We start from the raw sequence: 11,170 nt of genomic DNA, 5'->3' as shown, positions 1-11,170 counted from the left end.
CTTCCCTTCCCTTCCCTTCCCTTCCCTTCAATCCTCCTTTTCTCTTGCATTATTATTATTATTATTGTTCTTGTTATTATGTCCAACATAAAACCTCAGGTTGTGCCAGTCCTATTTGAATGGTTCCATCAATGGGCTGCCCAGGCTGCAAGCAATTGGTTGTGAATCAGATTAGTGGCTCTGACAGTATTACTTTCCTGCTGCTGGTGTCCTCCAGGCTACATCACACCTGATAAAACCTCACCAAAATGCTAATCTCCAATATACGGCAGGGAAAGGCATCCTCACAAGCCTTATTCTGCTTCCCATCCCACAGCACACAGAGCTCAGGAGAGGTAAGTTCTAATGTCTTCCCTCCAACAGCATCCTGCTTTCTGGGATTTCTTGGGATAAACAGAAGTTTATCTGGCATGCTTCCAGAAGAGTCAGTGCTAGAACCAGATTTGGGCACTGGTGCCCTACAATATGGAAGAACTTTTGCAGTGCCTGGAGCATTGTCCTTTCTGCAGCATTTTATACCAATCTGTTTACATACTACCCATAAAACTTCCTTGGTGTGCTCATCTCCACTTCTAGTCTGGCAGGCAATGATCAGAGGATTTTTTCCTGTGGTCTTGCCTACAGGACTGTAGTGGGCTATGGGACACTTCATGGCACATTTGCCATCAGTTGCTCTCCAGAAACAAGATGCCACACAACTGTAATACAATTGCTTATATTCCAGTGTAATAATGTAGGGTACAAGGTGAGGAGACACATGATTTACTTTTCCCTCTCTGAAGGTCAGGCAGCACAGGGCAGGTGTGAGAGCTGCTGCACAAAACAGCCACAGGGTTGCATGGTGCACCTTTTAGTGGGTGGTCTCACCAAATATTTTTGCATGTGGCCTTCATGTTGGCCCTAAAATGGTTTCCAAAACAAGGTCAAACAATATATTGGAAACTACTGCTGCCATCATTCAGGGAGCGAACAGCATCAAAACATTACAACTGTGGAGTAAAATGTACCATATGTTGCTGATGTAACCACATCCAGCTCTACCTCGGCAGCTTTGTAGCTGCAAAATGCAAAAATCCTGCAAAATGCCTTGGCCGAACTGCGCCGGTCAGTCAGATGATGGCACTACAGACCCAGTTCCACCAGCTGTGTCCTGCACTCATTAAAACGCCTCTTTGGCCGTTCATTATTCTAGTTTCATTCTCAGTCCCAGCTTTCCCCTGGTTACCTGGTTGGAAACTGTACCCCCTGATAACTCATCCACCCGCACAGGCAGCCCATAGCAAAGGTTGCTAAGAGAGAGACTGCCACCTGTTAAGAATCCATGGTTTGGGGATGCAGTGAAGTGTGCTCCTTTCCCACACTAGTATTTTAAAAGGTTATAGATCATGTGTGCATAATAGGCAGAACATTAGGTCGCTTGTCTCACTTACAACAATAATCCATTTTGATATGGGTCAGGTTGACACAAAGAGTCCACCCATACCAGATCTATTGACGAAACTGATCCCTTTCCCCCAAACTAATGAAATTTTCAACTAATGGGTACTTAAGTTAATAAAGTGTGCCACACATCTGCTAGAAGCCATTTGTAAAATAAAGCGCCAGAGTTCAATTTTGAGATCATTGACATAATGTTTGAGTGGCATCCCGCAGGGACCCAGCGTGGTACCAAATTAAGGAGAGTAACACAATAAACGTGTGAGAAATAACGTTGGTATATAAACAGTAAGTAGGAGCTTCTCTTTCTTTAAAGGGAGCGTAATACTACTTGGGGTTCATACCATCACTAATGAATTGAGCAGGACAAATCCTGATCTCCCCTCGCAGCCAATGGGCATTTGGACAATGACTTCAATAGGGCCAGGATTTAGCCTGGGGTATTATTTTGACGGAAATTGGCAACAAGCTGGTTCTTATAGCTAAAAAGTATCTTTTCACCAAACATATGCATGTCTAAAATTCTCCTCTCCACATTATTTTGTCCCTTCTTTTGTGGATGAAAATGGAGGGGAAAAAAACAAAGGTTTCAACAGAGGCCAAGAGATTTATTTTTTAATTCCTGGAGTTACCTAGCTTGATGGAATTCAAGCTAAACGTCTCTTAACAGTAACAAAGCTCTCCTTTTCTAAAGCACTTGGGGATTAGACACAGGAATCATTCTACAATATCAGCTGAATTCAAACAGTCTGCTTTGCTTTCCTATGCCATGTACAGCAACCTGGAGTATCAGCCACTGCTTCATCATCTCCAGTGGCACTGCTTTACTTTGGAAAAGGTACTTTTCAAAAATGGTAATATTATAGTTGACCGACTTTTTTTTTTTTCATGAAAAGCATTTTCCATTTTAAAATGACACTGAAAAATGGAAATCTCGGAAAAAGTTTCGATGACTTTCTTTTTAAAAAAGCAAACGAGTACCTTAAAAAATAATACAAAAAAAAAAGAGAGATCTTTTCAACAACAAAAAATAATTATGCCAGTTTTATAAGCTGTATCTTTAAATTTCCTCCTTAACGTACTCCTAAAGCAGTTCTCCAGTGAGCTAGGCAGATGCCAGAAGACAAGGAAAGGCTACAGTGCAGCATCAGCAGAGGTTATGCTTCGTCTTTGCCGCAGATTAGTGCTTATCACCCAGCTGCAGATGACGAAACCTGGTAGCAGATGAAAGCTCCAGACCTGCCTTTGCTCTGCACATCTCATAGCAGAACCCTTCAAAATGCGGGTAAACTGTCATGGCATTTACAAGAAATACCAAAAATTATTTATTTTTCCGAATAAATCCCCACCGTTTTTAACATGCTTCATTCAGACCCCACATAGATAAATATGGTGAACCTGCTTCTTTCCCTCTTTTCCAGCAGTTGTCCTGTTTAGCTTTAGCTCTGGAAAACAAGAAGAAAACACCATCCAAGTTGCTGGGCTGAGCCTAAATCTGGCCTTAATCTAAATGTGGTTGAAGCCCCCTTAACCGCCCGTGCTGGCACACGTCCCCTCTCATCCCTCAACACATACGTGTGCTGTTCCAAGAATAATGTTTCTCACAGTATTTCTCAGCTTTCAACACTGATCCCAATTGTCTTTTGCAGCACACAAACGGGGGGGTGGAAATAGCTGGAGATGTGCACGGGAAGATCCCACTCAATCTTCACTGCTGTGAGGCTGTTTTTTCCAAGCTGGTTCACTCCAGGATACTTTCATGGAATAACACCAATTCCCAAAGCAGATCGTTCGCCTGTTCATGATCTTATATCACACTAATATATGGGAGCCTTCTGGCTGGTTGCTGTGGGGTTTGAACCACATCCTGCTTTTTCTCCATTAAAATTAGCTCGACTAGAGTGGACTCAGGTGCCTTTTGTACCTGCGGTGGCTGCCCACAGCTAAGCCTGTGGGTGAGTGGACATGAGCTAAAGTTTGGGTTCAATCAGGGCAAGTTCAACCCTCACATGGGTCACCAAGCTGCCTGCATTAACACACACTTGCACTGGTTGTACAGACACATGGACTTTCATAGAATCATAAAATCACAGAATGGCTTGGGTTGGCAGGGACCCCAAGGATCATCCAGTTCCAAGCCCCCTGCCATAGGCAGGGCCAGCAACCTCCAGATCTGGTACTAGACCAGGTTGCCAGGGCCCCATCCAACTTGGTCTTGAACACCTCCAGGGATGGAGCATCCGCAACTTCCCTGGGCAAGAGTCTGGGCAACCTTCTGACCAAGAGGCAGATTCCAGGTGCTAGCATGACCTCCCCACATGCACAAATGCAACTAATGGAGAGTCCCTCACCCAGGAAAAGATTTGGAAATGGAACTTAATGAGAAGACAAGACACACTGAGCTGATCAGGAGCCAGGTATGGCCAGCCTGTGATATCCACCAGTAAATTACCTACAGGTAGCCAGCCCCTTTTATCTTCTTTTTTTTTTTTTTACCATAATCATTCCTCCTCAAATCCCCTAAATCTCTTCCTTTGTCTACCTTTTGTTTCTCCTCTAAATGTTACATAAGTCTGGCACAATCACCAAAGGCTCTTTCCTTGTATCAGACATCCCACACCCCTATGGTCAATACCCACATGTCCAAAAAGCTGCCCTCAGTGTTGGCTTGTTGTGATGGGTGCCACTTGGACACTGGAGCTGAGAGTCTCCTGGGAGAGCCTAGAGATTATGTCCCTTCTGCTTAGCCCTATATTTGGGTTCCCACTTGCCTCTGTGCCTCTGGACTACTCTGGGCTTTTGGAAATGGACCTTCAATGGGCTTTTGGATCATGGGATATGCTGAAAGAAGCTGGAGCAGGGTGTTGTTCAGGCTTCCCTCCCACTGTCACCTCTTGGCTCCTTTGAGAGTATGCAGATAAGCTTTAAATGACTAAACTACCAAGAACAGTGTGCAAACTTAATGGGTTCAAGTGTGCTATTCTAAATGACAACTGATAATAAAGTATAGGAGGTTAGTACAGGAGGTTTGGGGATCTCAGAAGCTTGGTGTTTTTTTTCAATTGCAACTCTGGAATTTAAACAAGTATATCATCCTATAAACCCTGACACAAATACCCTGCTGCAGAATGCTTCAGCTGTAGAGTTCAAATTTCAGAGCAGTCCGAGTATCACAAATTTTTGTAGAAGAAACAGAACCACAGAGATGTTCTAACCTCACCTACAGAGCAGGTCAACAATAGGGCCAGGAATGCATTCCCTGTTGCCCAGGTCTCGGGAACCAACATATGTATCTTACATCTCATATTTGACCTCTTCTGAAATTTTCCCTGTTTGTTTTCAGCCAGCAAGACTCTCCTGCTTTTCAATCTGATTAAACTAAGCCATTTTGATGCCAGGTGAAAGCTGATGTACTTCTCCTGGATTGTAGGCTTAGTTATTGGTTTGTTTGTTTTCTCTGCAGATGGATTGTCTGTCATTTTTTTCATAAGCACATTGGCAATACTCCCCTGCTTGGACTCACCATTAAAGTGAAAAGAGAGAAAAAAAGAGAGAGAATGAAAAAAAGAATCCAAGCTGATTTGTGACTGGTTCATGGGACTTAAACTTTGGTTTATATTTAATATATCACTTTCTTGGTTGAGATACTAAGTGATTTCATTACATGAAAAGAGAAGAAGGAAGAAATTAAAAAATCACGTAAACTGAAGAAATCTCCCTCTCCTTCCAAGCCTGCTACTTACTCACCCCCCATTCGGTGAGATGTAAGAGGAGACTGGTCTCGATTTCAGCTGTGCTAAAAGGCAGAGAGGAGAGCAGCAGGCACACAGGGTCGAGGAAAGGACAAGGGTGGGAGAGGGAACGGGGCAGGTTCAGGAGTGGTGCATTTTGGGCACTACTTGTGAGGTGAGAAAAAACAGCCCTGGTGCTGGTTATAATTCTGGGGTGGGTCTGAGGGAGAATCTGTGCAGGCTAGCTTTGCTCTTGTGCGTCGTTCTGGGGTGGCAAGCCCAACTGTAACCCAAACACACATATGTATATACCCACCTTCTTGGGATTTATGCCAGAACAGCACTGTTGTCACCTCCCAATATTTAAAATCATTTCTTGACCTAAAATCAGTACTTTACCCAACTATGCTTCTTCCTGCATATTTCTGGACACCTCTGAAATGTTCAAGTCAATCAGAACTCTTCATTGGCAAGAGAGGAAAAGGTAATGATTATCACGGCAGATGCTTGTACATCTCCTGGCTCCTTGGAGCATTCCCACGGAGGTAAATCTGTATCTCTACAGCATTTCAGTCCAGAGCACATCTGGCACACGCTGGCAGCAACTGCAGATGAAGCAGAGCTGAGCAGCTTTCTCATCCACTGAGCACTTCCAGCAGTGTAAAACCATTAATACCAGTGGAATCAGCCTTTGCTGAAGTGCAGCTTTTAAGGACAAAATACTTCTTTCTCTCATTTACCTCTATTTCATATTCATAAGTCCACTGACTTCAGATGATTTCCTGCACTGCAAATGAGAGGAGAAACCACCCTAGAGGATGGTGGACTCCTGGTGGCTTTGGAAGCTGCTGTAACACAGTGGGGCTGGCCTTCAGCTGTTCGAACTATTCTACGGGACCTGAGTCAATGGAAAGTCATAAATGCTCCTAGGCTATAGAGTCACCATGTTACTTTAGCAAAATCATCTTGAGATTGCCAAAGGACAGCTGACTGGGGAAAGAAGAGAGAGAGACAGACCTTCTATATTTCATATGTTTTCCTTCTGAAGCATTGCTCTTTTCCAATTTCTTGATTTCTCCCCATGTTTCTAATTCAAAAAGCATTATGGGAATAGCCACCAACATTTTTCATTCATCACGTACAGGGATTTTGACATATGATATATCTTAACATTAATTTCCTTCTGCTTTCTATAAAAATGTATTTAAGCAATATCAGGGAGATCACAAACTATTTCCTGGTCAAAACACGTCCAAAAGTCTACTTGCCTGCGCTATCTTTTGGAACAAAGAAATTGCCATCGTATCTATTAGCAACTCTTCATTTTCAGGGAAACACCTGCAGAATCTGCCCGGGGAAATCTGGCAGAACTCCATTCCAGCCTCATCGTGTCTCAGTGTTACTATTACAGCCTGAGGTTAAATTCTGCTGGCAACACACATTTACGTTCTGGAAGCAATTTTTTGTTAACACCTATGGTAGCTCTTAGCATCAGATTACTTAACATGACAATTAGTAGGAATCACTGCAGTGGTGTCCTCTTTTATGCCAAATTCCTACCAAGAAACCAGAAAGGGAATTAGCTATATCAAATAAAGGAAAGAAACACCACCTAAGCATCAATTAGGAATGCAGAAAAAATGCCAGACTCCAGGAATTCTGCAATAAACTTTATGCTCTTGATTTTCTGTGATAATACTTAGTCATTACATATGTTATATACATATATATGTTGGTGTATGCTTTCAAGTAAAAAATTCTGAAGTCCTTTCTTTGTTTCTCCAAGATGGGCTATACTTTTGCACGTCTACAACCTTGAATCGATACCTACACCCTCACACAGTTTATCTTCTAAAAGATCACTTTTTTTTGTTCCAAACCAAGAATATTTGCTATGAGCTTAGCAGAAGGACCTTAAGTGCTTCCTAACAGCTAGGATGCTTTCAAGTTCCGCTCCCACCTCTCTGGACAAATGAAATATAGAGATCACACACCAAAAAAAGGGAACAAGATATTTTTCACATGCTCTTCAAAATTTGTCCCCTGCCCATCAAATAGAATGAGTTTTAGTGTGCTATCTGTGCAATGTCAGTATGCGTGTTCTGCAGACCTCTCCAGCAGTCTTTGCTATCCCATTGTAACACAAGGTGATACCTGTCTGCAAATCTGCCCCATGTACCTCACACGTCACCTTTGAGTAAAAAGCTGCCTGGAATGACCACACTTAAAGTATTCGGCCATGGGACAACGGTGCACAGAGGCAAGAGAGCCTATTGCCTTGTAAGGACAAAGCTTCCACCTTCGATTTTCACTATCAGCCCCTCTGTGCAGTAGCAGGTGCGAGCAAATTGGAATTGGGAAAGATGTAAGGAGTGGCAAGATCATACTGGGTTCTGCACAGATCTGAGCAGATCAATTTCTTAGCAGTCCAGAGTCTAAATGATTTGAAGTATAAATTTAATCACTGATGATCAGTTCATTATCACATACTGATTGCCAAGATGTCAGTGCAGCCACTCAATGTAATGGAGCAAAGTTTCCTAAAGGTAGGGTGTGAAAATTAAGAGTAGTTTGCAATGCATGCACATTTAGTGCAGACAGAAAATGTGCACATCAGTGCCCATGCTAACACGTTGCATGACAACCTTCAAACACAGCTTGGTTGTACTGTCCTGTACATTTTGATGTAGGCATCAACATAGGAAGAGAGAATCTGTGCTCCAAAGAGGGCAAATTAATTCACAAATTTCCTAATTAAACATGCATATTATTTCTGATGAGAAGCCCCAGTCTTCCTAGAAAGGAGGGACAGACTTTGTTCTGCCAGAGGGGAACTGAATCGGATTGTGCGAGCAGCATAAGCAAACTCCATCTGTAATTGTCATCTCCCTGGTGGGCCACACCGTCAAGTATCTCCAAGGTCTGTCATGGTCTCTTTGCTCTGTGACCAATGAGGATATTCATCAAAACCTGCAGCTCTCGCACACGGTGGCTCCACCTGGGAGTGAAAGGCTACAACTGTATTGGAAAACAGCCGCTTATAATTCCAGCAAGGGAAGGGATTTTGTAATAAACAGGGAATATCAGAGACAAATGAGAAATAAAAAAGTAAAGAGCCCCCTCCAGTGTCACCACATACGTGATTAATGAGACTTAAGGAATTCACCAATAGACTCTCCAAGCAACTGAGTTTTGTTTCAATGGTATGCAGTCAGGTTGTATTTGTATTCAGAAATCCCAGCTGTACTCGATACCCAGGACTATTCCATATATGTGAAAAGAATTACATGCAATTCAGCTAAGGAAAAAAGAGGAATCGCCACTCAAACATGAAATGTTTTTGATATTCTTACACTTTTGCTAACAGTTTCTCCCCTTCTTTGTTTTAAGTGGAAAATTAGAAAGAGTTGGTGTTATCAAAAAGTCACAGTTTTAGAGCAGTCTTCAGAAAACCTCATTTTGCATGGTACAAAATGAATATTTTTTTTAAAGAATAAAATACAAATGCAACGCGGAAGAAAATGAAGATAATAAGGCTTAGTCTGCCTGACTTTTGTCCTGTTATCTAGCTCACATGCTTAACTTCTCCTTGAACCTGATCTCACTGTCAATAGAAAGAAGACATGCTTCCCCCCGGTGCTTTATTTTACAGACTGTTGGCTTCGGATCTGAAAAGTCCCCTGTGCATCTTGCACAGTGGTCATCTTTCCATGTGTTGGGGGCCACACACTGGGTCTTTGAGATTGTGGAAGTAAGACTGAAGACTAATCGACTTCACATCTGTAGAAAACTTAAGGAAAGAAACCTGAATAAATATTTCAAGGGGTGGATAAAGTAGCATTTATACAATTCTGGTCCATTTCTAATACCCACCGAGAACCCCAGCTGTTTCAGTGTGAAGCCAGAAGTAAACCAAAGCTGAGCTCCTTTCCCATTCATAGTCTTTCTGTCTCTATTTAAGAACAACACTTCAAAACATTTAAACCATATGGTCTCTTTATAGAGAGTTTACATTTTTCTGCAGTCAAAAATATATCGATAGCTCCTTATTAGCTGATAATATGATAAGACGATAATATCTTAATAGCTGGATAAGAATTAAAATATAAACTAGGAATAGTAGTACCTAGCCTAAAAAGCAGAAATCCACAACTCACAACAATCCAGAAAGGGCTACAGTGGTTGCATGGGGTTTGGTTGGAATGTCCTACGAGGAAAGATTATGTTTGGTCTGGCAAGGATTCACTTGAAAAGTGGTTTAATGATAGTATACAAAACACAGACAACTCAAATCTGGACAAAAGACAGAGGTATTAGAGAACCTAATTTCTTCAAATACTGTAAGATGATTAAAGTAAAAAAAACAAGCAGATCTTATTCTAACAGACAACTGCTGGTCTTGTGAAGCCCTTTAGCCTTTTAAAAATAACCAGGAGAATTGCAGAACAATTAGTAGAACAAATATTTGTTCTTACGAAAAGCATATTGAATAGATTTGGAACACAGGATGCAAGTAATTATTAGAATCAAAATAGGCTAATGTTCTCCCTATGCTATTTGTAAAGCAATTTGAGTTTCATTATTAGAATGTGTATTTAACATATCATTTTGAATCTCATTACATGCTATTTGGACTAAATTTAATAGGATTATTATTTTTGGCATTCACGGTTATGCAATATCCATAAACAATGTTTCCATACTCTTTAATACAAGAAACAGACATATGGAGTCAAGAAACGAGCAGACTTTTCTTCATTTTTAGCAGCACTCTTATAAAATGGTTTTCAGTCCTATATTTTTATGAGTATTGGTGAGTGTGTTACTGATGAAGTATTATCTACCTACGAGGGTTGCTCTGAAAGTAACGCCTCCTATTTTATTATGTCAGCCCATGACATCAGAGGTGGATGTTGGTGGGATGGCAGCAGAGGTTGAACCTTCCCACCAGTATCCCATTACATGTTGTTGCTGTGTCTGCTGCAGATGGCAGCAGAGAGGCAGTCATACAAAATGGTGTCTGACATGCAAGTGCAGATGTAGAAAAGGTGTGTCATTGAATTACTCCATGTGAATAAAATGGCACCCACTGACCTTCATCAACACTCACTGAGCATTTCTGGAGACCAAACAGTAGATGTGAGCACAGTGAGGCAGTGGGTGGTGTGTTTCAGCAGTGGCGACAGCAGCAGTGGGTCATGTCTGGTGATGCAGGTTTTTATGAGAGCAGAGTGCAGGCTCTTGTTCATCACTGGCTAATGGTGAAGACCATGCTAAAAAACAGTGTTTTGTAGCTGAGAATTTCCTCTCTCATATAGCATCGTTATGGTCTTTGTATGTATTGTAGTTTCCATGAAAATAAATAGGATGCATTACTTTTGGAGTGACCTACATATTTGATTATCTGCTCTGTCTTCTATGCAATAGTATGACCATGTTTTGATTAAAACCCCTATAATGTTATTTATTGTTCTTGATTTCTGTTCATTTTGTATTGCTTTCCAGCACATTTATGAAGAATGACTTAAAGCTTACGAGTTGTTAGAGGAAAAAAAACAAAACACTAGCACTCATCTTCTAAAAGTACAGGAAGAAGAAACAGCATAAATCTTATATCTTGTATATGATAAGTAAAATTGTCTCCTTCCCACATATTTTCTAATACTCACAGCAAAACTCCAATCACTCAGTGGGCTACACTGTCATATCTGCACAATGAGGCATTGTCAGTATTAATATTTGAGAACAGCCTTGGACAGAGCAAAGTAAGACCAAGGTGAAAGCTTCCCTGCCATTCAGATACATCCCACCATGCTTGCAGCTTTGTAGTTTAGTGTGCTTCCTATTTATCCACTGAGGAACATATCCATCTCTTTTGTCAGGCTAAGGGCCAGGAAAGAAGTAAGCAGTGAGAAAGCATGAGAAAGAATGAGCCACATACGAATTCAAACACAGAAGGAAAGCTGGAACAAAATGAACTCACATGAAAGTAAGACATGACT

Source organism: Numida meleagris, chromosome 3 (assembly GCF_002078875.1).
Source record: "Numida meleagris isolate 19003 breed g44 Domestic line chromosome 3, NumMel1.0, whole genome shotgun sequence".
NCBI classification, from domain to species: Eukaryota; Metazoa; Chordata; class Aves; order Galliformes; family Numididae; genus Numida; species Numida meleagris.
Note: the sequence above shows the minus strand (reverse complement) of the source record.